Raw genomic sequence first — 24,926 nt, 5'->3', positions numbered from 1 at the left:
GTTTTGATTCTCTAGCCACTTTTAAAAATGTACTCATAGTACTCACGATAAGTGCTAATCCTCGGTATCTGGTGGTTGCTAACAAACCCCAGCAGGAGTAGGGGACACCTCTCCCTCGTTTCAGAAGATTCATACAATACCTCTGGACATCTCCAGTGAAGCTTTGTGTGTGCACCTTAACTCAGGGTGCCAGACCCTCCAAGTTCAAGCCCCGTGTCCGGCTCCATGCCGTCAACCTCCCAGTTTGGAGGGGCACAGGCACACCTGCGAGCTCTTCTTAGCCGAGGAGGGAAACGCTTAACGATCTCTCCTCAGAGGAGAACAGACCGGTGTCTCTCCTTCTTCTCTCGGACAAACTAGGCTTATCCAAATTCAGAGTGTCAAACAACCTTGCCAGAGAAACTGTTATCTGCAGGCGGTTATTTGTACATTGTTTGAACCTTTACACTGCCTCTGGAAACAACAGACACACAAAGTTGTTGGTATTTTACAATAAAAGGTTGTTTATAGTATGTAATCTGCACATAACTCTTATGTATCTGAATGGTGGCATTTATTATGGTGATCTGCAGAGTCACTAAACAAAACGAATATTAGAAAAACCCTTAGCATTTTACATCACTCATTCCTACTATCTATAATAAATTGGTCTAATCCCTACCTCACACCTATAGATATGTTATCAGCCCCATGCTTACTGTATTGGCTGAGTAATTAACAACCTTCCTAACAATGCCATGCCAAGCTATGTGACTATCCTGTATACCTCAGGAAGCTCTGGGGCAGGCAGTCAGATAATGGCGCTCTAACATATCCCCTCAAGCAATCAGGCTTTGTGTTTGCCACTCACATTTCCCCATTTTTCTCTCTAATGATTCTTTAAGGAGAGGGTGGTGTAGCGACTATGAAACCTCTCATATTAGCACTGTAACGTACAATATTAATGTGAGAGATATATTTGAAAGGCAAGGAAATGTTAACAACTTTGCTGCCTTTCAAGTTCGTTCCATGTGTCGCCAAACTAGCTCGTGGTACTAATCAATGTTTGGAAACCAGAATTGAAGAGCCCTCTCCACTGTGTTTCATTATTTTTGTTAGCATGACTAATGTCAACCTGTAACTAAAATAATATGGCAATCTCACATGCAGTCTATTATCATCACCACTCAGGATTAGTGCTCTAGGCCCTACTCCTTAAGCCTATGTACCCTAAAGAGTTAATGTCTCTAATGTTTAGCATACAATTAGGCATGAGTTGTATGTAACTTGCAAGTACTCTCAGGAAAGCCCTGCACATATGTTAAAATACATGTTCAGTTATACAGAAAAGCTCCTTGCAGTACCAAAATCTTAAAGACTGTCTTGCTCATATCAAGTTGTGGATGAACTCTGGCTAGCTTCAGCTGAATGAGCCAAAGCAAATCACATTCTGTGGCCTCAAAAGCAGACTACACAACCCTACTATGAGGGGTACTTTACCTAACTATTTGGCCAGCTACTAGAGCCCACGCACTACCTGAGAAACGTGGGAGGTAAACCTAGATAGCAAACTAGATAGGTAAGTCCAGGTTAAAGAAGTAGTAGGTGTTTTTTCTTCCTGGTATCTCTTGTGTGTAAAATCTTGAATTGTATTCCCCTTCAATACAGCAAACTGTGATTTCTAAATATTAGACAATGCCAACATCATCTGTTTTGGGCTTCTGGCCTATAATCACCCATAAAATTCATAGGACTTAAAATGCAGAAAGAAGGCTGGCTCTAGCCTTTGCAAATGTCACCATAAATCCCAGGCGCAGAGAACCCTACATAGATTTAGAGTACAAGACTGAATTAAGTTTAAAATTTGTATATGGAAATCACCCTACACTGAAATATCCAGGATAACTGAGATGCAAAATTCTCTCTATAGAAATGTCACGCAAACATGCTCCCTCTGGAAAAATCAATTATTCACAACAAGGTGCCAGAGAGAGAAAGAGAGAGAGAGAGGGAATGTGAGCCAGGAGCTTCTCATAATTAAGTCTCAGATAGTCAAACAGCTTGCCAGAGATCATCAGACAAGTAACTGACTATCTCACAGTTAATTCTAATAAATTTCATTTTGGTTAAGGACAGAATATGTCCCTGTGATTTGTCACCATATCACCTACAGACACTATGGCTCTTATTGAGTTTACTTGGTATAAGATGGCATGCCAAGGGTGTGTAGGTAGACTGCCTCTTGGTCAATCCGTGGCTGTAGAGACAGGGGTGCAGGCATCCGAAAGGCATATGCAAAAGCATCAAAGATGCAGCTTCTTGACTCAAATGACACTCTTGCTTCTCCTGGCCAGCTGTAATGTGGGGGTCTCATGGCTCATAGAAAATCTCTCTCTCAAGACATCCTACCTGCTGATCTTCAACTCAGATAGGTCTTGTGCATGTCTTATTGGAATCGGATTGCTTCAGAAACGCATCTTTGAAGGCTTCTCAGAGAGGAGGGAGAATGATTACCCAGCAGAGGTTCCACTCGTGGTCTGGTAGATTTCTCCACACAGATTTGTAGGAGTCCTTGCTTTCTAGACAATACGCAAACACCAAGTGAAAGGCAAAGGGGACAGTACTTATACTCTTTTTGTGGCCATGAAAGGAACTCAGAGCCATCCAGAGGGCCTTCTTCATTTGTCCACGTAATTTTCAATCCTAGGGACATTCATCTTAGAAGGTACTGTCCCCAGTCAGACCAGTTATGACTGATTTTAGCGAGTTCCTCAAATGGAGTCTGCAGGAATCGAAATCTGTTGCCAGGGAACTTGTGATAAAGTAAATAGGCAGGTTTCACTCAGGGCAGCACAGCATCTTGTCACCAAAAAAGGGACTGGTGACTTGTTGTCACAAACAAATTTCCAGGAGGAACTAGGGAAGGTGTATGTAGGTTGGCTTGCCCAACTTGGTCATAATCATTTTTTTCAACGGAACGGTTACTATCTTCACCAGCACTAAGTCCAAATGGATTCTACTATTCTCCATGTTGCCTGTGACACACCACATGTCCTATAATGTTATGAAGTCAAGGGAATTTAGATAAGGGGATTGGTCTGACTTTTTACCTGGAGGGCCAGTAAGCAGACTCTCTAGTGAGGTGCAAATAAAAAGTATTTTCCCGACTATCCAATTGTTTGTACCACTGTCAATCACCCCACAGATAAGGATGAGGGGAAAATGGACAGAAAAATGGACACCCTCACTTAGAAGAGAGGGGGCTCCAACTCTGGGGTTTCACTCTGTCATCAGAGCACAAAAAAAAGATAAAGCGCCAACAATGGACTTGAATGGATCCTGTGTTCCCTGAAGGAAAACACATGGTTGTACAGAAAAAACATTACGAGGCTCAGCTTTTTTTAAAGTTTGAGTTTATTAAGAAACTGCAAAAAACAGCCTTTAAGTGTATAACATAAGTTGCAAATTTTTTATACAACCAGAATAATAAACACTGAATACAGTAAATGTGAGTGAATTCATAAAGTAGATATATGAAGATGAATAAAGATGCACTTATGCTGCAAAACAATGAAATTAAATAAGGGTTAAGAGGGGTGGGAAAGAGAAGGGGAACATATATAATGGTATTAACAATAGGATAAAAATGATAACAATAAAAACAAGATAAATATAATCTTTACATATATGTGATTGTAACATTTTATAAATCAATGTAGATAATGCAAATAGAATAAAACAGAAGGGTTTATTCAGGGTGGTTTTCTTACTTCAGCTGATAAGGCAATAGCTTTGTTAACAGATGTTGTGGCTAGGGACAAGTAGACGTTTAGTGGAAGCGATCATAGATCTCTCTTTATTGCTAAGGATATAGGAGAAACATAGTTAGTATCTAATCTATTATGGAAACACTTGGAATTCCACCAGGATCGGAAAGTAACATTATTAGCTTGTTTCCAGTTTGATGTTATTACATGGAGAGCAACAGCTAACAATAAATCTATCAATTTATATCTTGGGGTTGAACTACCAAGAAAAATATTGGCAAGGGAAAAGGTAATATTAACTTTGAAAATCTTGTTAATTTATTGCGAGGCAAGGATCCACAACAGGGAAATGGAACGACAGTCAAATACCATATGTTTTAAATCTGCATTTGGACATGAACAGGACCAGCATTATGGGCTGTTAGATGGAGACAGGCAGTTGAGTGTAGTGGGGGTGAATAACAAACGGTAGTATTCAAAGTAGAGGGGTTACGTGGAACATGCAGCTTGTGTCGTTTTATGAAGCCTAAGCCGCATTTTGTCCCACGAGGCAGTATGCCAGCATTCCATTAAATCCCTTTCCTAGGCCAATTCAGTCTTTGATTTGGTTCTACCTGAATTAATATGTAATGACTTGTATATAGCAGATGCCGATGGATTAGTATGTAACAAAGAAAAAAATGTAGTGGATATGGACGGAGGGGAAGGTAAGGTGAAAGTGTACTGAACAATGGAGGCAGGTAAAAGCTCATATTGTGGTTTGCATGCTGGGGGAAGGGAGAATGTAGTTTGGAGATCAGAAAAGGACAGACATTAGTTATCAGCAAACAGTTGTGACAACCAGCATAGTCCTTTAGAGTGCCAGGTTTTCCAATATACAGATCAACCTTTTATTTGTAATAGTTTGTTATGTCAAATAGATTGTTGCAGAAAATTAGCAGTGGAGGGGTAAGTTGAAGATAAAAGAGGTAGCAATAGTTTGCAGGAATGGGAAACAACTGGTGTGCACGATTGAGACATATTTGCTGTTTCAAGAATTTCTTTGAAATCAAAAGGAGAAATGAGAGCTTTCTCTAATTGCAGCCACAACGGAGAATGTAGGGGGAGTTCTGGGGAAAGCCATCTAGCAGCTTGTTTTAGAGAAACGGCATAATGATATTTTTTAAAGTCTGGGAATTTAATGCCTCTGTTAGATTTATCATTTTTAAAGAAGACAAAAGTATACAGGGAGATTTGCCTTTCCAATGAAATTTGGAAAGAAGAGAAGTCTATTTTCTTAAAGTAGTAATGAGGGATGTCGACAGGGATCATAGCTATCACATATAATATCACAGGAGATAGCATCATTTTAATAGACTCAAGTCTTTCTCACCAAGAGAAACAGTGGATGCCATTGAGTAATACTGTAAGTTAAACTTTAAAGTATTTTAAATAGTCTGCCAGAACCACAATCCTAGGCATTTTATTTTGGAGGGTTGCTAAGTAAATCCAGTTGAAGCAAAAAGTTGTTTATTGAATAGGACATTTAAAGGTAATATCTCACATTTGTCAGTATTAGATCGTTAACCCGAAAGATGAGAAAACTTAGTGGCTTGGAGAAAAGGAGGACGGGAAACCGTATGATTACAACAATATAAAAGGATGTCATCAGCATAAACCAATGTTTTAATTTGTTAAGACCCATTTGGAAGCGAGAAATAAGTACATCTTATCAGATTTTAGTGTGAAAGGTCTCAAGTGCGATGATAAACAGAAGAGGTGATAATAAACAGCCTTGGCGTACCCCTCTAAATAAGGGAATAAATTCTGAGAGCATAACATTAGCAAAAAATAGCAGATTTAGGGCCTGTATACAATAAGGACATTAAATCAATAAGCCTGGGTGGGAAACCAATCCATTTTAATACCTGAAACAAAGCCCCAACCAATCCTATCAAAGGCTTTTCTCTGTGTTCTCTGTGTCTAGAGCAATAGCAGCAATAGCATGGTCTAGTGTAGAGGCTTTGCTTAGGATGCTGAAAAGGACTCGAGCATTGTCAGAGGCTAGTTGACCCTTAACAAAACCAAACTATTCAGGATCCATAAGATCAGGTAAAATAGGCTCTATTCGTAGTGTCAGAATGTTTGTGAAATGTTTGTAATCGGTATTAACTAAAGAAATGTGGAAGTCACTTTTACATTGTGTGGGATCTTTATTGCCTTTCGTAATTAAACAAATCATGGCATCCTGGAAAGAGCCTTGGGAAGAACCTTTTGTGGCAATAGTGTTAAATAAAAGTAGAACTTTGCGAGGAGGAACTTTGCAAAGCGGGTATAAAATTAAATAGTAAAACCATCACGTCCTGAAGGTTTCCCTCTATGACGTAAAGAGACTGCATGAGATATTTCTGGAAGTGTAATATCTGCTCCTAGCTAGTTTAAATCAATATGATGTGAGGGAGAGAAGCAATAGATTAAAAGTATGCAGTCAGATCTGATTGTAGTGGATGTGTGTCTGGAGAATATAAATTGGTATAAAAATTGACAGTCATTTCGAATATTCTTATCTTTAAAAAGGATATTTCCTGTAGTATTCTGTAAGGATTCTATTCTGGTTCTGTCTCTTTTGATTTTCAAATAATTAGCCAGAAATTTCCCCATTTTAATTTTACCTCCATAATATCTTGCACTACTCGTCAATAAATAAGCGGAAGCAGCATTTGTAGTTAATCTGTTAAAGGTGGGTTTAGTGTCTGTAAGGTATTGTAGTGAGTTCTCGTTTTCAGAGTGGTAGTAGTCATACTCCAGTTTTTTTATTTTATCATGTAATTGATTTGACAGGGCTTCCATATGTATTTTCTTGGTTGATACAAAATTTACTATAAAGCCTCTAGCCACTGCTTTAAAAGAATCCCAAATCAATATAACAAAGGAATTAGGTGTACTGTTAAGAGCAAAGAATTCATTGGCAAAGGCTTCAATTTCAGAAGTAAACTTAGAATCTAAAAGTAGTAAATTATTGAAGTGTCATCTGCCTGCAGGTGGTGAAAAGGGTATAAGATGAAGGTCTGTGTAAACTGGTGCATGATCTGAAATCAAAATTGATTCTATCTTTGAATGAGGGACATGTTGGACTAGGGATTCACTGAAAAAAAGATAATCTATTCGGGACTGTGAGTGGTGCGGGGACGAATAAAAGTATATTCCCTGAGGTCTGGATGGCATAATCTCCAGAGGTCAACTAATTATTTATAATGGATGGTGGATTTAATTTGTGAATGCATCTTGGTGTGTACAAACTTAACTGTTGAGTTTCTATCCAGTTTAGGGTCATGTATTTGATTACAATCCCCACCAAATATAATATATTCATTGTAACATTGATGTAATCTATCTGAAATTATGGTCCAAAATGTATTATCAACAGAAACCGGACCATACACATTAAAAATAGTTAAGGGCATGTTATCTACATGGAGTTTAATAATGATGCTATCTACATGGAGTTTAACAATGATCCATCGCCCTTCAGAATCAGACTCTTGGTTCACAGCCATAACATGTAATATTTTTAGGACATAGAATCAATACTCCATTCTTCTTTCCCAGGGCTGGGGAAGCAAACACATTACCTCCCCAATATATTTTTAATTTGGCAACATCTGATTCAGAAAGATGTGATTCCTGAAGTAATGCAACATCTGTTTTAGTTTAGCTAAAGGAAATAATACCCAATGTGTTTAATAGGATTACCTAACCCTTTGATATTCCATGTAGTAACCCGGAACATAGCATTTAGACATTAGTGTGTACAAATAGTATGTTTACAGCAGCAAGAATAATAAAGGACTAACACAAATAATGAGAAGAATAAGAAAATTGTTGTATGAGAGAAGGAAGGGTAGGAGGATGAGAGGCAGAAAAAGATAAAGGATAGTGTGGAACCACAGAAATCAAGGATACAGTGAGACAAAACCAAAAAGCCAGCACAAGGCAAACAAATGACAACTGAGAAACATACCTATGAAAATAGAGAACAAGAGGGAAGGTGGCAACACCAGAAGATGACGACTACAACAGTCGAACTCCACAGAATGCAGGGGCAGCTCCAACTCAGATGTAGATGTGACAGGGAAAAGACGTGAAGACATATACCTATGATATAAGAGAAACAATGATGAATTAAACTTTGCAATGGTAAGAGAAAAACATTATAACAGTAAAACCTTAAAAAAAACATTACAGATCTAATAAATAAATAGTTATAAAAAGAACAGACGAGAAAAGAAGTCGATATTCAAGTAATTTTTGAAGTTCTTATCTTCTGCTCCATGTCGTTGAATAATTGTTTAAGTGCGGCAGGCTCCTCATATGTGATTGCCTTTTACTTGTATGTCACCTTAAATAAGCACGGATGATGTAGACCAAATCTAGCATTCATGGCTCTCAATTGAGGATGCATATCTGTAGCTTTAGCAACATCTTGAGGAAAAAATAGCCTGTGACCAGCCCATATCATTTGCAAGTTTGGCTTTGACAACATACATGACTAGTGGGAGGTATGTATATTGAAAAATAAATAAAATTACTCTTTGTGGTTTTACTGAGATCTTGGGACCTAGTCTGTGTGCCCTTTATATGTTAAGGGGAGTGGTTGTTGAAATATCAAAAAGTTTTGGAATGAAAGATTGAAAGTAGGCCATCAGATTAGAGTCCTCATTATTTTCAAGAAGTCCATATATGCATAGGTTGTTCCTACAATTTCTATTTTCAAGATCTTCAGTGTTTTTTTTAGTAGGGAAATTTCAGATTCCACATGGGAAATACATGAAGCTGTGAGTTGAAGATTGGCTGTTTTTCGTTCCACCATTAAAACTCGTAATTCCAGAGAAGACCACTTCTCATCCAAATGTTGCAATGTTTTTGTGGTCTCTTCCCTAAAGAGTTTCAATGCATGGATTTTCTCAAGAATCACATCCATAGTCGCTGGCATGGATTTCACTGGTGATAGAGGGTCTTTTTTTAGGCCTTTAGTTTGACCCTGTTGGCAATTTATTTAATGAGGTAGCTTTTGGAATTGCTCCAGATTGGGACTCAGATTTTTGAACTGCAGTATCTTCCATGTCATTGTAATTGGAGTCTGAGTCCAATAGAGGAGTAATATGAGGCGTACTAGAAAGTTTAAGATTTCTTGTTTTTCCCATAAGCGTTAAAAGGAGAATTTTCCTGGGGATTACTGGCTCCCAAAGGGTGTGAGAGGAAATAAAATGAAAAAGAACATACTGGAAACAATGTTATTATGTTGAAAACCTGAGAAATAGGCACCAAAGTGAAATATATCATAAGTGAGCCAAATTATAAAGAATATTGTACATTTTCTGCTTTTAAAAAATAATAACCCTTCATGAAGAACAGTTCAAAATTCTTGAAATATGAGAAAAATGTCCAGAAGATAGTGCTAGAAAAAAAAACATTTGGCAGAAACTCACAACAAGAGCTGGTAGATTAAAATGAATTCAGTGAACGGCTGATGACATTAAGAGAAGGCTCTGTGGTGAAGTAACATGGCTACGCACAGAAGAAACATGCAGCATTGAATCCTATTTTCAATACAGGTGTCACTGAGGAAAGAACTTCATAATTTTTCATAAAAAATAGGAACAGGAAATAGCAGGAAAATTGTTAAAAAGGGGATATTATTAAGGAGCACGACCACTCCAAATAATTTGTTATGCAAAGAAAATGTGCTTGCTGCCTCTCAAAATGGCAGGCATGGCCCTTCTTTATGAGGTTAAATCCCTGGGGCCGGCCGCACAAATACTGCTGAGATATTGGAGCTGAAAACGGCTCCTGCCACTCATCGAGTCTTCAGGAGGAGACACATACCTGTCTCCTCTGACAGGCGAGTGCTGGAGCGATCCCAAAGGCGTCAGAAGCCTCCTGCACCGACGGAGCTCAACACGGTGCTGCCATCTTGGTTGGCGTCAAACCACACCCCTCCATGAAGCTCAACTTCAGGAACCTATGCAGTTGACATAAGCCCAAAAACACTTCCACTGCCTATAAGGTCCTGTAGTACTTTAGATGTCCAGCTGCCCTTTACAGTTCTGGGATTTTCATTGACTAAAGTCAAGGTAAAATGTTGTCAGAGTTTTATAATGGTTTGTATTCGATAACAACTATATGGGAAGTGTTCAATCATGCCAATGATTTTGTATTTGATGGACTAAGCCATTTATTTATTTCGACTGAGATAACTGGTTGTCTACTAAGGAAGCTGTTCAGTAAGAAGTAACAGTTGCTGACTATATAGGTTTGGTACATGTTTCAGAGTGGTATGACTATGCTAAGTAATGTAGAAAGATTCTGATGTATACACTGGTGAGGGTGCGTGGATGTGCTGTGTAGATGTTTTTGTCTTTATTGTGTCAGTAAGTGGTTTTCTTGTGTGTCAGAGGCAGCCAAAAGTGTCCCATGTACTTTCAGCAAAAAGTAATAACAGGGTGTTGCATCAACCGCCTTTTAGTCTAGAAACATCATTCTAGTATGCCTGGCCCACCCATTCTAAACATTTCCTCAAGGTTCCCATAGCAGACCGACTGCACTGAGAGTGTATGATGAATTAAAGCTGCCTTACTGGACCTCTAATTCAGTCCCTAGTTTATCCAAGCTTAGCTAGCATGCCTGTAGGTAACTTAGTGACACTATCAGGCAGCGGGCAATAGGGCTCAGTGAGTTAAGCACTAAGAAATATACCTGTGGGTGTCACCACTGGATTTCAAGTTGGAATACCTGCAAGGCAAACTTGCCCTTTCATCCTTTGATAGTCGACTGAGTAACAGCATTGAATTTGGTAACAACAATGATGATTAAACCTGTTTCAATAGCTCTCATGGGTTATTACCGGACCTTCCATGACAACTGATTGCAGTATCTGGCATAAAGCTACTGCATCCATAGTTAACACGTAATGCCAAGAAGTATCCTAGGAGCACGGAAATGATAAGGCAACGAAAAGCTTAACATAATCCTTGAAAGATGGTCTTCCGCAGATTCCAGAAAAATGCCCACGGGCCAAGGAGGAATAAAGGAACAAAAACATTAACTAGGGCCAACACACTTAATAGAAAAATACTTCCCTGATTGTGCTGCGGTGCAGTACTGATAGTTTTTCAGCTTCTTTTATAGTAGCTTTCCAGGAAATACCATCAACTGTCTCGGACTAGAAATCTTGAGTCAAAAATCATAACTCGTCATAATTGTGCCCATTTTCTAAAAAGCTCCTTCGGGAAGTGCCAGCTAAACTGGAATACTATCTGAGGATCAAATGCTGTAACAGCCCCAGAATAACCCAGGCCAAGGACCACACTCTGCTAGGTAAACCATCAAATGTGCTCAGCACAAGAAGCAAAGACTCCATGCCCCACTAGATGCCGGATGGAAATGTAGCAAGGCACAAACGAATAAGAGCTGACAGGAGTTGGTAGGAGAATTCGCTCAACACTGACCGTCATACATCTACCACGTGGTCCTGTAATGCAGCTATATGGGTTGCTCGGAAGCTGAAGTCGAACAACCTCAAGACATATCTTATTTTGTTGTGGTGTAATAAAACTGCAGTGGTTTTCTTCCACAACCCATATATGAGATGTTGAATTTATTACTAAGCATTCTAGATGTTGTCAAAAGGCACCACCGGACCCATTTTGCTAATTCCAAATCCCAAGTGACATTACCAGCAGTGCCTACTTGCTTTCTATAGTCCAATCTATTTTTCTATTATATTTAAACCATTGCAGTGGGGTTTGTCAGTGGGCATTCAGGCTGTTTCCCACCAAATTCAACCTGTCACAAACTGGCTGATATCTGATATGCTCTTCAAATTTTCATTCGTCCCACTTACTTTGACTTTGTCATGTAAATGACTGCATTTGCATCACTTACCAAATGAGGAAAAAAGGCTCCCCACTGCACAGAACCTCAGTGAATAAAAAGAGCTCAGCTCCCTCACCCAATGAATAAATGGCTGCTTGTCTGGCTATCAGAGGACTTTGGCTTGGCCGTAGGGACACGTTCACCTTTCACCCTCTTCTGTGTGATGCAACCAATACAACATCATAGGCTCCATGGCTCTGACACCATCACTGCCCCATGCTTTCAACAATGAGGCAATCGGCCACACCTGGGAACAGCTGGCTGATCCTGATGAGATGCTGCTCTTTATTATGGAGAGTACCATCAAGATTTGCTGGGCTGGCACTGGACACCCATTTTGCAGCAAATACCAAGTACTTGACAGGAGTTGTGGTGCATACAACAGGCCCCTCACTCTGCAGTTCTAGTACAGGGCCAGATGTATGCACACTGAATTTACTAAAAAAAGGTTGTGATCTGTGCGCTGACTGTTAGTGAATACAATGGGATTTTGCAAATGAACCTTTGCAATAATAGGTTAGTTTGCAAAATACCGAATTGTAGTGAATTGCATTTCGACCTACCTCTTAAATCTTAATGAGGTAGGTGACAAATTGTGACCCACTATAATTTGCTGCCATCACAATGATGGTGGCCTGCTCAAACCAGCAAACCTCCATGTCTGTGATTGCTTTCAAATAAAACAATCATTTTTATTCAAATACAGCCATTTTCCTTGAAGAACAGAGGGTGTGTGTAGAGAAAAAATGAAAGGTTTTACAAACTTTTTTAGGACTAGACAGAAGTCAACATTCACAAAGGGGAAGAGGTCCTTTGGGGATCCCTCCTGTCTGCTAATGGGTTACCACTCCATTGAGGAGTTGGTATAATTGAGACCAACAGCCCAATGGCCTCTACAGCAAAGTAAAGTTTCCACCCAGAACTTCGGGTCAGATGTTCTAAGCTTTCACCAGTCCCAAAACATCCAATTCAGTAACACAGACAATTTGCAACCAGTACAAAAGCTTGTGATCCAGGAAACTGTTTCTGAATAACAAATGTGTTTAGAAATGGTAACTGATTTGATATTTGGAAGGGTCTCGCTCTAGCATTTTTTCAAAATACTGAATTGGTACTCTATGTATCAATGGCATGTGAGATGCCAAGTTGGGGTGGTAACACATTTGTTAAAGGGAAGGGCCCCTTTGGGATATGAAGTGTAAGCTTCATGCACAGCAGGGAAGTTGCCATTTGAGATTTGTCTGATGAATATTCATTCATTAGGCAGGTCGTCCTGCGAATCCATCTGAATCATTATTTTATGAACCAACCTATTTCCATTTAGGTCGGTTAACAAAATAATTTAGTAGTCACAAAAAGTCAGCACACAAATTGTGGCTGCACTTTTAGGACATATGACACAAAGATCGAAAATAACCCGGACGGGGGCAGAGGGTCACCTTGTAGCCTTCATTCTTAAACAGATGGAACCCATTTGTAACCTTCCCTACACTGCTCACCTTCCAGTACTGTACTGGCTTTTAGATTGCTGACCACGAAACACCTCTTTCATCTTTAACAAAGGATCTTGATATTGACTGTTACAAAAAAGTAGTGCATTTCGTATTTTTGAGCACCATCCATCGCCTAATGTGTGGTTTGTAAACTGCTGCTTGTGCATTGCAGTAATCATTACTTTGCACCATTCCAACTGTGCCTCATAACAGTTGCATTATGCTTTTTTTTACTGTGACAATTCTACCTTTGTGCCTAGACAACCATCGATTCACTCGGTTTTATGTCAACCCACATTTTGCTTCTACTTGCATCAAATGTGTGCAGTCTACCTTGAGGTTGCTTATCGAGCTGTGGAATATGAGGGGCATTTCAGCATTTCTGTTTCTAACGAAGAGCTGCACACTTTCAACCAACAACAATGAAAACTTTTAAACGGCTGTTGTACTTCTGATATTTCCATTAAAGCTGACTTGTTCACGTATGGAGAATCATCAATCTTTAACTGGTGACGGGAGCAATAAACATGCAGAAGGCATGGAATAGCTACAGGCTAGTTAGTCTTTGAGTCCACTCTCGTACTAGTCAGTCTCTTGAGTCCTCTTGTCTGTCAGGAACACTGAGCACATGTTCCTCTCAAGTCCACAAACTGCAATGCGCTGATTAAAAGACTAAGGTGAATAAAAGTAATAATGGAAGAAGAGTCCACCCATAGCTTGGTCAGTAAGACTGGGGTCAGATTTCCCAACAATCAGCCTGGCATATGATGTTAAAAAAACATTCGACAACAACCAGGGCACATGAGAGGGACTTAATGGGCAGTGGAAAGGGAGAGGGATGCATATTAGTAGGGGTACTAAGTGGTAGTAGTACTAGGAGTACTAAGTGAGAGAAACACAACATTTTGTACAATAACTAACATTTTGAGGCCTTTCAAAACAGAGGTAAATGTGTGTGTGTGTTTGTCAGTGTGTGCAAGCAAAAATACCAACTCAAATCCGTCAGACACCTCACCATAACCGACTGGAAGCACCTGCACCCAACTACTGAACAATTTTGGCCCAAAGTAGCCCCTGTGGCTCCCCCATCACAGTGTAAACTACCATTTTCCTCTTTTTCTATATTAGTGTGCACTGGGGCGTTCTCAGTCTTAATGCAGACACAGACATTCAATATCTGGTTCTGAAATGCTGCTATTGCATCAGTGATAGTGGGAAAGTGTAACAGCGGCTTCTGCACAGAAGGTGCAAGTGATGTTTTTAAGAGATGTAGGAGTTGCTGTTGCAGGCAAGTTCTTATTGTCAGTTCCATTTTGTCAGCAGCACATTGGGATGTCTGCCGTGCCATGGATCCGCCTAAAATGATGATGTCATGCAAAAGAGCAGTCTCCCATACCACACTTTCAGTGACTGCTGGGAGGTGGCTCGGGAAAAACTACTGGAAGAGATCATTCTACATGTGGCGGTCACGCAGGGGAAGAGCTACTACTACTTAGAAGGCTCCCACCCAGTAACAACAATTCAAAAGAAAGTCATCAAGCGCTTGTTGTGCACACTAATGGGGAAACAAAATTAAAAAGATACAAAATACAAAGGACCTACTTGCCTTGTTTGGTTTATCGAGTGAATTTTCTTTTGCACTTTCTCTACTTATGTTGCCTCTATATCATAACTAAATGAATCAAAAATGACCAGCTGGCATCTTCGTTGACTTTACCAGTTGAGCCACACCCTTTAATTGTGCTTTGTCCTTTTTAGCAGCAGAGTGCATAAGAACAAACAGAATAGGACAGAGTATGGCTAGAAGTACACCCAGCTGCTGCTGGAAACTGAAATGTGTAACACCTGAGCAGTTATAAAATAGAGCATTTGTAAACAATAGGTCCTACTGAATCTGCCAAACGTTTTAGTGAACAAAACCATATTCCTCTTCCCATTAGGTAAATATGATAGCATGCACGTTTTTAGGCTGTGCTGAGACAAACCCAGTCATTAACCATTTAATGTTATGTGTGTACCAGTAACTCAACACCCAAAAATGTTGTTTTAAACATTGACTACTCTGAAAGGGAAAAATGTAGTCATGTGGAGTAATAAAGCAATGCACCACTGACAGGCTAGGAGTGAGCAAAAAGGTAATCGCAACCAGTCCCTTCCCTACACCTGCGTGCAAGTGAAGGGCGCCTATGAAGAGAACCCTCAAGATAAGGTTAGGACAAACCAACTACTCCATAGATACATCTATGAGGGTCTTCGTTTTACAGTACAAACGGTTTGTTAAATGCACGTCTCCTTTGACAAAGCACAGAGGTCATATTGAGCCTGAACTGATTCAGACTGCTTGGTGGCTAAGGCTCTAAAATTAATACTGACCAGGCCCCTGCCCATCAGCTGCACACAAAAAGTATACCCAGAGTCCAAATATTAATTGGCCCTGAATAGATTATCTTCCCTCAAGCTCCGCCCATTTGAAAGAAATGGGCGTTTGGAAAAGGCAACTGCCCTTCGGGCGGGATATAAGATTGTCCAAATTAAAGCACAGGATCCAGTGACTACTGCGACCCTCAAGGCCCAACCACAATTGAACTGCTGCTACACATACCGGAAGCAAAGCTGCAATTCGACACGCTGGCAGTTGGTAAAAATACAGCAGTTTCGAGCCACTGGAGTCTACGGCAGGGATTCCTGTCAGAAAGGCAGCACTAATGGAGCGTTAGCGCTTTACTGACTGAGCCACATACACTACAACTGTTAAAACCAAAAAACAGCGAGGTTAACATTTGCAACAAAACATGAATTCATTGTAGAGTGACAACTCAGATGAATCTTTATTGGTGTTATATATATCTATATTTAGGGTGCATGTTTAGTTGTTTCACAACAGTCAGTGGGAAATGTTTTGATTTGTAACTTTCTGCACCATAAAGGCCATCTGGTGAGCCCAGTTACCAAATTCAAGACAAGCAAACCTGTAACGGTACCATAGCTGTCCAACAGTCAAAGTTAAAAAAAGGCCTTCGGGAAGTGGCTCAGTAGATTGCTTACACTGGGGTGTTACTTTTTCAGCAACAATTAAAAATGTTATAGCTTGCTACTTCATTCTCAATGATCGAAGTATAAAGGCATGTCTGTGTAGGGACAGTCTTACACCCCCCTTCTCAATCTCCACACAAAACCAAAACCTCCGCCGCATGCTAATGGAAATTGAGTGCAGGACAAGCATGCCTGTCGTTAGCCTCTAGTATGGTAAAAGACAGGTTGCTGACAGTTGTACAGAATATCACATATCATTCACATACTCATGCTTTCGAACTGAATTAAAAAAAAAACAGATTTGCAATTGTTAAAATTCATAACACACTTTATAGTGAGGTAAGAAAACAGCTAGAACTGAAAATATGCATGGGTGTTGTACACAGACAATTCTTGCAAACAGAGAGATTCCCAGCCTTATGTTTTAGTTCCAACTAATAGTGAATGTGCAGTGGGCTGGGTCGGTCCTTCAAAACAGTCCTTGGCCAGCTGTTTTTCCGGGTTGTTACTGAAAAAACTCCATCTTCTGGCCAAATTGATCCAGGTCACACCTCTGGATCCAGCTGGGCCCCTACATCCAGTGACCCTGAAAGCCTACACTTGATCACCATTTTGTATAATTTGTAGAAATTACCCCTCACAACGGACAGCCACATGTTCATCTGCTCTGCTGTCATTATCATGTGAAAAGCCATCTGATGTCATGACTAGTAAAATACTTTTTCGGTCATATGCTGTTGGAAATGACGGTGGCGAAAGGTACACCCAACCCCCGAGGAACACGAAGTAACCCAGAATACATATTGATACTCCCTATTTGGGTCAGACACTCCTTCTTTTTAGGTCGAGCCTACCAAATAGCACAAGACCTACTGTCAGTTAACCAGGCTTTCTAGTGGGACTAAATCCCGCCCACTTGTTGCCATTGTTGTAATCCTCATTTCCTTACACGTTTTACTCGTTGGCATGCCTGTTCAATCTTGCATCTGTCCCTCCATGGAACATGGTCTCTTTACGTGTAGCTTTCCACTACTCGCTTTTAAGAAACTACTTGCTTTCCCCTCAGTGTGCAGGCGTTTTCAGCTGTCTCCCTTGTGTTCCTCTTTCCCCACATCTGTGCTTTTATTGCTCTCTCACTAGTGTGCTTTTCTGCCTTCTGCTCTTCCCACACACACACGAGGGAGCTGAAATGCTGCACTGCTCCCCTGTATTATTCTGCTTTGCAACACTTCTCACAAACAGCCATGCTGAGATGCTGCTGTTTCTTCCTTCCTCGGTTCGGCTCTTTTCTCGTATGAGCTCCTGACCAGCTGTGCCTCTTTGTTTTAATAGGCTTCTCTTTCCATAAATTAGCTCTCTGGCAAGATTTATGGCTGAGTCTACTACTTCACCCTTCCTTCCGTGAGCTGTTGGGCATAAAATGTAATGTTACCAAGACAAGGCCCTTATTTTTTATAAACAAAGTATGCCAGTGGACTATGAGTGTGTATTTAGATCGGAGTGAGCTCAGTAGGTCTGTGTTCTAATCCTGTGTCAAGAAACCTGTTTTGAGCTTGTGTTCTTTAAACATTTGAAAAGCTGCAGATGCTTTCTTCATTAAATTTGAATCTAAACTTTGTTTTGACTTTTTCGACTCATGGTCGCGGAATGTTTTAAGGCGCTGTATTCAAACTGCAATATAATCTCTCGCTCTTGATTCAAATGTTCTTTCTGACAGCATCGTCGGGTTCCGCGTGTTTAAAATTATTTGAAGTGGTTCTGAGGTTTCTGTTCAGTCATTTTGCATTCAACAACATAACGTCGCTAAAACAGACCATACGAATACATATAACTTTAACAGAGGACAACCGTGCCCTCTGCGACTGTTATTTTTAACGTCTATGCTTAAAAGATAAAATATTTAGATGCGCGCACATTCATAGCCGTCACATACAAGACGAAAAAAGCAGCGTCTGATCCAATACAGTTCATGGGCGAGATCTAGCGGCTTTGCCAATGCTTGTTATAAGCTATAACGTGTGCTAAGTTCGCTTTCTGCTGTATCCCAATGCAAGCAATTGGGGGGATGCATGTTTTCAACTGTTAAATTCTGGCTTACTTGTTCCCAAACGCAGACAGACTGTAATCGCCAAACCCAACCCCGCCTGAGAGCCGTCAGTGGGGGCTAAGAGGCCAAGCACATTCCTTCTCTCAAAGAGCAGTAGGTTATCCCCATCCCCTGAAGGAGTGGATGAAGGGCATACAACAGCAGGTGAAGGTGCAACACGTCACACTCACTGTCCTCGTGACGGCACAGCACGTCACGCTCACTGTCCTTGTGGGCGCGCGGCGTACACAAGTGAAACACCGTAAGGAGGACACGGGGGTCACTGCCACTGTGCATGCACAGGAAGGCGTGCCAGGGGAGGGGCGGGGGCACAGGCGACGAGCTAGCGACGCAATGTACAAGCCGGGTGGCTCTCCTCGCCGGAAATCTCTTCAGGAAAAGTGCCCAAGAGTGCCACAGGAAACGACTCGGCCGTGACGTATTGTACAGACCGGGTGGCTCTGATCAGCGGAAGTCTATTCACTAACACCGGGACCCGTTAGCATGGGTGACTAGGGTATTCCAGGTGTCTCGGGCCCGGACGCCGATCACGGACGGGCAAAAGTGCCCCATTGCAGAGCGGGGAGCCGCCACGGGACCGAGGCTGGACGAGCAGCAGGTACATTAATTGCCAGAAGTAGCCCTTCCAGGAAGGGAGGAACCAGGCGTCCTCATCGGGTATTAGGAAGACTCTGACAACGGCAAGGGAGGGCTCTTTCTCCGACCGATCCCTACCTGGTCGGCGACTGCAATGATGTGCCGGTATGGTGTGCGTGCACCGGTCTGGTGGGGTCTCTTGTGCCAGGGAACCACTCGGAGCCGAGCACCGAGGTCTCCCAGAGCGAGTGCCCACAGTAGGAGGGCGCCGTCCGGCGTCTCCCTGTCCAGACAGTGGGACACCCCACCATAGAAGCACACAGGACACTTCGATAGAGAGTAAAGTGGGGATACCTCGTTCAATAATGACGTACTTGTGCCAAAGATACAGAGCCTTTCATTGTCACGTCAAATGCATGATCGTTGATGCGGAGCCGCAGTAAAATGTCACGTTTGGCTAATTAATAGGCGCACGGATATATAATCAGTACCTCTTCGAGTTTATCACCGGTAACCGTCATGTTTTTGTGGCAGGGGTATTGCAAGAAAAGGTCTCTTCTGCGGGGAATACCGCTGTATCATTACCCTTGACTCTAGTTAGGGTACCCGAGGCAGTCGTATGTACTAGGAGTTTATGTACCATAGAAAGTTCAGAGTTCCTTGGAATTTATTGAACGCAATAATTATTAGGAGTGATAAAGTATGCACCCCTGTTAGATTTCGGTAGGTCAAATTGACGAAAAAGTCCTAGTAATTGCCAGGACATGCTTATACAGCAAGCACGAACATCTGCTTGTTATTTCCCCTTACTTATTTGGGGAAAACTCCAAAATAGGTATTTATCACTTCTAAGATATATTTTCTTTGGGAGAAGTCTTTAACCACTTAACACACTTTATAATATACATCGTTACAACAGTATGATGGCTTGCAAATTGATTAACTTCCCTTTATAGTTTATACTTGCTCACTTTTATTGGCAAGGAATTTTTATGTATGTTTTCTAAGAAGGGCAACCAGAATGAGGGAATGCCAAATGCACACAAATAAAACATTATTTTTTAACAATGCACTTCTCTCTATTACAGATAAGGCTGTACTTACTTGTTACCCAGTTAATGTTTTACATGCAACTTCATTCCTTCGTGTCTGTAGAGCACTGGTCATAAAATAAGTTATTTTTGTGTTTATGTGCTGGAAATAAATGTAGTCATGAGGTCAATGAGGTCATCATCCATGCCAGCCTATTGGGAGGGGGGGGGGGTACATTTCAAGTAGCACCCATTGCTATATTGCTTCAAAATGCAGTACTACATACTATCAGTGTTGCACTGGAGTGCAGCAGCAGTTCGTCCTAACGGACAGAGGTCCCACCTGCAGCAAGTGCTGTAGGTAAACACTGAGAATAATAAATTGCCGATTACCATTTTATTATTCTGTGTGCTGGCCCGCGCTCCTGTTACAGTGCATATGTGAGAGTGTGGACTAGGCTGCGATAGTGGCATGATGACTATTGCCAGTGCGCATATCGGATAGGCCAGCTGGCCTATCCGACATGCACGCTGTAGACCCAGCAATCCCAGGGCTGTGAAACAGCTGGGGATAGCTGGCACAGGCCCCTAGCCTCAAAATGAGCTCTGGGTTAGCCTGCTCAAACCAATCCTTGAGCTGCGCTCTTGCTGAAAACAGCCTAAGAGCAGCTCCAGGATTGGTTGTTAGCACAACAGGAAGCCGTGAACCACTTTCCTGCTCGTCACCCGGGACGCTGAGGAGGAGAGACATGCAGCATGGGTGAGTCTTTTCGGCATCGCACTGTAACCTACCCCACTGTTTTTAAAGAATAATAGCTTATATTGCTGTAGTGTCTCTTTCATAGTCGGTTTTACACAGCTAGGTAGTTGCATAGAGCCTGCACCAGTGATTGCATGCTAGCATCACAATTCTAGACAGGCAACAGAGCTGTTAATGAAGCCTTTTGTTGAACTGATTTGATCTATATTTTGAGTTCTTGCCTAAGCCAGTCAGTGCATGGACTGTTGCTTGCAACAATCTATTTTTAAAGAAAACAAACCTAAAAATATGGTTGGCTTCATTGTCAGTCTTATTTACTTCCTCTTCATTGGGGGGGGAGAGGGGGGGGGGGGGCGTCAGTGCATAGCAGTTTCAAATTGTCTCCGTGTGTGTTTGTTTTTTTTTCTTCCCAGAAGCATGCACCAAATACTGCTTGATTTCTTGATTAGCTTTATTCCACCCTGCTTAAGCTCAGACTCCTTTTTGCTTTTGCTTGCAAGACAACTTAAAACTATCATAGTTGAAGCTCAAGCTTCCCGACATCTCCAAGAGTGGAACACAACCAACTAGCAGTAACATAACTTTGTGGCGTGTGACCAATTTCCGTTTTGGCTGGCTCGTCTCTTTTGTTGATAATGAATCTGTAAACATACTTCCTTCATTTTACGGCTATTGCCATGCAGTAGGTGTTTTTCTGAATTGACATTTGCCACTATGGCATGTTTACTTATATTTTTAGTTGCCTCTTTTAGAATTTGGAGTTTTTTTTTTTTTTTAGCCACGTGATTCAAAAAGGTTCGTGTTTCATATTTACATCTACTTCACTGTTAATTCCTAAAACCAAATGTAACTCTTTTTTTACCTCTACCCACCCCTGAATCCTAAATCCCCCCTTACCTCTTTTTAACTGTCCCTGCACTAAAACCTTGAATTTATTGTTACCTCCCATTAACTTCACCCATCCCCAAACCGTAAAATCATCCTTGCCTCTTCCCATCCTAAACCTTCATGTCATCCTCACCTCCCTTGATCCACCCCTTAACTCTCAAGTCACACTCGCCTTTCTCTCTTTGCCTCTGCCTACCCGAACCCTTAAGTCATCCTTACCTCTCTTTAACCACCCCTTGAACCCTCAAGTCAGCCTCACCTCCCTTTACCTCTCCTCATTCCTGAGACCTGAAGTCATTTCACCCCTTATACCTCTACCCATCCCCTGCGCCCTCAAGTCACCCCACCTTCCTTTACCTCAACCAACCCCGTAACCTTCAAGTCACCCTCACATTCCTTTCTTCTCCCCATCTTTAAACATCATTTCGCCTTCACCTGTGTTCATCCCTAAATCCTAAAATATATTTTTTTAAATACATACCTGCGTGGTAAAGGTACATATACTTACCTGCAGGGCACTTGCCTGCTCGGTAGAAACTATGTGTTAAAGCTCCTGGATGGTAAAGGCTGTTTGCTCTGAGGTAGGACATAACCCACCCCTTCCTCAAAAACTCTCCTGCCTTCACTCTAGCATTCTAAATATCTTGGGAGCATTGTCAGTTTTATGTCCTTCAGTATATTTTGTAGACACCTTCGCTTGTTTGACAGTTTGCCTACTCCCACCTCACTACACATCCTATATTTCTCACCTGAGCCAGCACATGCAGCGTTGCTTGTGAGATATTATGTTTACTTAGAAGGGGCTTAGGGCCCAACCCTTGCTTACCATTGGTTGGTTCAGTTGTCATTCTCATTCCCTTGCTTCTATTTGTGATATCATTATGTTCTGTCAAACTTTCAAACATTTTACAGTATGTGGGGCATTTTAACTTATGGTTTGATTCAGCACTAAGCGACTCAAATCGCATGTTGATAGTGTTTGTAGGCATAATTGGCACGCAGAAGTATTACTCTTGATTATGGCACAGTGTATTCCTGGTCTGAGAATCACATTTATTATTCTGGATCTGAAGTGTTGGAGGTAGTGTATCAACCCAAAAACACTAGATTAAAAGGTCCTCTACTTTGGTGTGATTGAGGAGACTGCAAGAACATCCAGTTTTCAACAATATAAAGAAGAAGTTGAACAGGAAGAGAGTGATCAAAACATGAGGTAAAACTCAGAATGTATTGGAATGAGATGCAGAAGCAATGGATAAACTGCTGACAGCCAGATTAAAAGTACAGAAGAATAGACGATGACCAAGGAAAAAACTCCAAGAAAGGATGATGTGAGCAACACGTTAGCTGTTTATCAGAATAAAGTAAGTTATGCATCACAAATATGAAATTAACTTTTTTGAAAATTTCCAAGGGCATGAAGAGTAAATAGTGTAATATGCTAATCCATTGTGTCCAAGAAATGTTAAGGCCAGTATAGAAGAAAATTGAGTGTGATGAGCAGTGGTTCAAAAGTGAATAACACCCCCCAGAATGACCATAAGCTAAACCACTTGTAAGAAGACTGCTGATTGTACATGAAACCTTCAATTGAGTTAGGTAGTTAAAGAAGAAAATGGGAAGAAATGGGCTAGATGTTATTACAAAATAATAGGATCCTGATAAATACAGGCTTCCACATTACAGAATGCAAAGAAAACCAGACAGAATAAGCTGTATTTGCGTGACATGATATACTTAGAGATTTCCGTTCTCTGTTTTTTTTTTTTTTGAGTGGGGGTGGGGGCTAATCAAAATTTCTTGAAATGTAATAAAGTGCAAGAGCTATGAAACACTTGGTTGTGGGATATGGCAGTTTGGTCCTTCTGATTTGAGGGTGCTATAATTCACTGCTTCAGTATCTGTGGCATGTGCTAACATTTTGTCCGACATCTCTGTCCCAGACTGTCCATTGTTTCTGAAAATTGGGTCACATGTTCACAAGGAAATACCTCCATAATGGTAGAATTTCTGTACAAGCAAATCTACTTGCAAGGCTGACATCGCACCATTCCTTATTTTGTGAAACACTCGTGGCATTTTTCCCACTCAAACCTCGCTCTTTATATAAGGTGATGTAGTACATCATTCAGGAACAGGAATAAAGTAGTGAGAGAGTGTAGCTGAAGAAAGATCGTCCGAGCAGCCAGCTACAAGTTTAAATTCATGTGCTCCATGATATGGTGACGAATCATGTCTTCATAATTACAGCAGTGGGACAGTTTCTGCAGGGGTGTCATTCTGATTACTCACTGTAGTACTTTTGTTGAAGAGCAGTAGGTTTCCATTTGGATTGTTAAACATTTATGATCATTTGTTGTAATTTAAGATCTTTCACATGCTGAGCTCCAAGTCTGGATTATATATTTATTGATGTTACCTGCTTGATTTTATGAACTACAGAATTGCGCTCTGGGTGGCGTCTTGTTGGTTCCTATATAGGAGCTCTCTCCCAATATTGCAGCACTCTGTTGGTAGCACGTTGATGTCACCGGTGGAGCCTTTATATTATTTGTTCTGCTACTACATTTCACAGTTTGAGGGGTGGAGCGATCTCTGTTGAACCACTGTTACCCTTGATGTTTGAGTCTTGAACCAAACTCCCCCCCCCCCCCCCCCCCCCAAAAAAAAAGAGGTCTCCATCTACTGTTTGACTCTTGGTTGTGGTGCTAAAGATGTCCAGGTGGCTGTTTTCCAAAACTGAGGACTTGATATTTTGAACCTTAAACTTTAAAAAATCATAACTCCGGTTGTACTAATTGGATTTTGATTGCTTTAGTGTCAAATAGTTTATTAACATTTTCTCTATTTTTTCTAAATTGGTTTGGGATTTTTATTGGGTTGTGTTTGCACTGTATTGCTGTTTGTGTGCTGCGTACTTAACACATTGCCTCTCAGTTTAGCCTGACTGTATTTTGTGCCCAAACTATCCAGGATTAAGCACAGGTTAAATTACTGACCTTTTGTGGTTCCTCCTGCAAGACATTGTGGCTGTTGCTTGACCAGGGTTTACACACCAGTCAACCAACAGCCCAATTTCTCACAATGGTAAATACAGCCCTGAATTGTGAAGCCAAGAGAGAAACAAATAGGTAAAGAAGAAACAGATCTTCACACCAGTGTGCCTACTACCATAAAGAAATATAGATGTGTGCGATTGGTTAATCACCAAATGTAAAAGCTACCCAGGAGACAGTATATGCTATAGTTAGTGGAATCACGCTTACATTACCTCTAAAAAAGATTTGTTCTTTTTGAGAGGTCATGTAAGGGTGTTGTCAGCTGTGTTCTGGTTTGCGTCTGTTTAATGGGCACTCCTAAAAATGTTTGTGCTATGTA

The 24,926-nt window shown here is 41.0% G+C and overlaps 2 protein-coding genes across 4 annotated transcripts in view; one reads left to right on the top strand and one right to left on the bottom strand.

Annotated features, from left to right (window-relative positions):
• LYRM1 (LYR motif containing 1) overlaps nt 1–18,585 on the bottom strand; it is a 59,542-nt gene extending 40,957 nt beyond the window's left edge. For 2 of the 3 annotated variants that reach the window (XM_069210282.1, XM_069210284.1), the window contains exons 1-2: nt 18,285–18,559; nt 7,747–7,880 (exon numbers count right to left, since the gene is read on the bottom strand). The gene's annotated coding sequence lies outside the window, so the exon portion shown is untranslated. Of the gene's footprint in view, nt 1–7,746; nt 7,881–18,284 lie in introns of all 3 variants that reach the window. The other variant, XM_069210283.1, reaches the window with a different exon arrangement.
• A 23-nt stretch (nt 18,586–18,608) lies between these two features.
• Nucleotides 18,609–24,926, top strand: part of DCUN1D3 (defective in cullin neddylation 1 domain containing 3) — a 95,316-nt gene continuing 88,998 nt past the window's right edge. The window contains exon 1 of the mRNA XM_069210281.1: nt 18,609–18,891. The gene's annotated coding sequence lies outside the window, so the exon portion shown is untranslated. The remainder of the gene's footprint in view (nt 18,892–24,926) is intronic.

The sequence above is a fragment of the Pleurodeles waltl genome, chromosome 10, assembly GCF_031143425.1.
Source record: "Pleurodeles waltl isolate 20211129_DDA chromosome 10, aPleWal1.hap1.20221129, whole genome shotgun sequence".
Taxonomy (NCBI): domain Eukaryota; kingdom Metazoa; phylum Chordata; class Amphibia; order Caudata; family Salamandridae; genus Pleurodeles; species Pleurodeles waltl.
The sequence above is the reverse complement of the archived record's forward strand: the minus strand, read 5'-3'. Positions and strand labels throughout refer to the sequence as shown.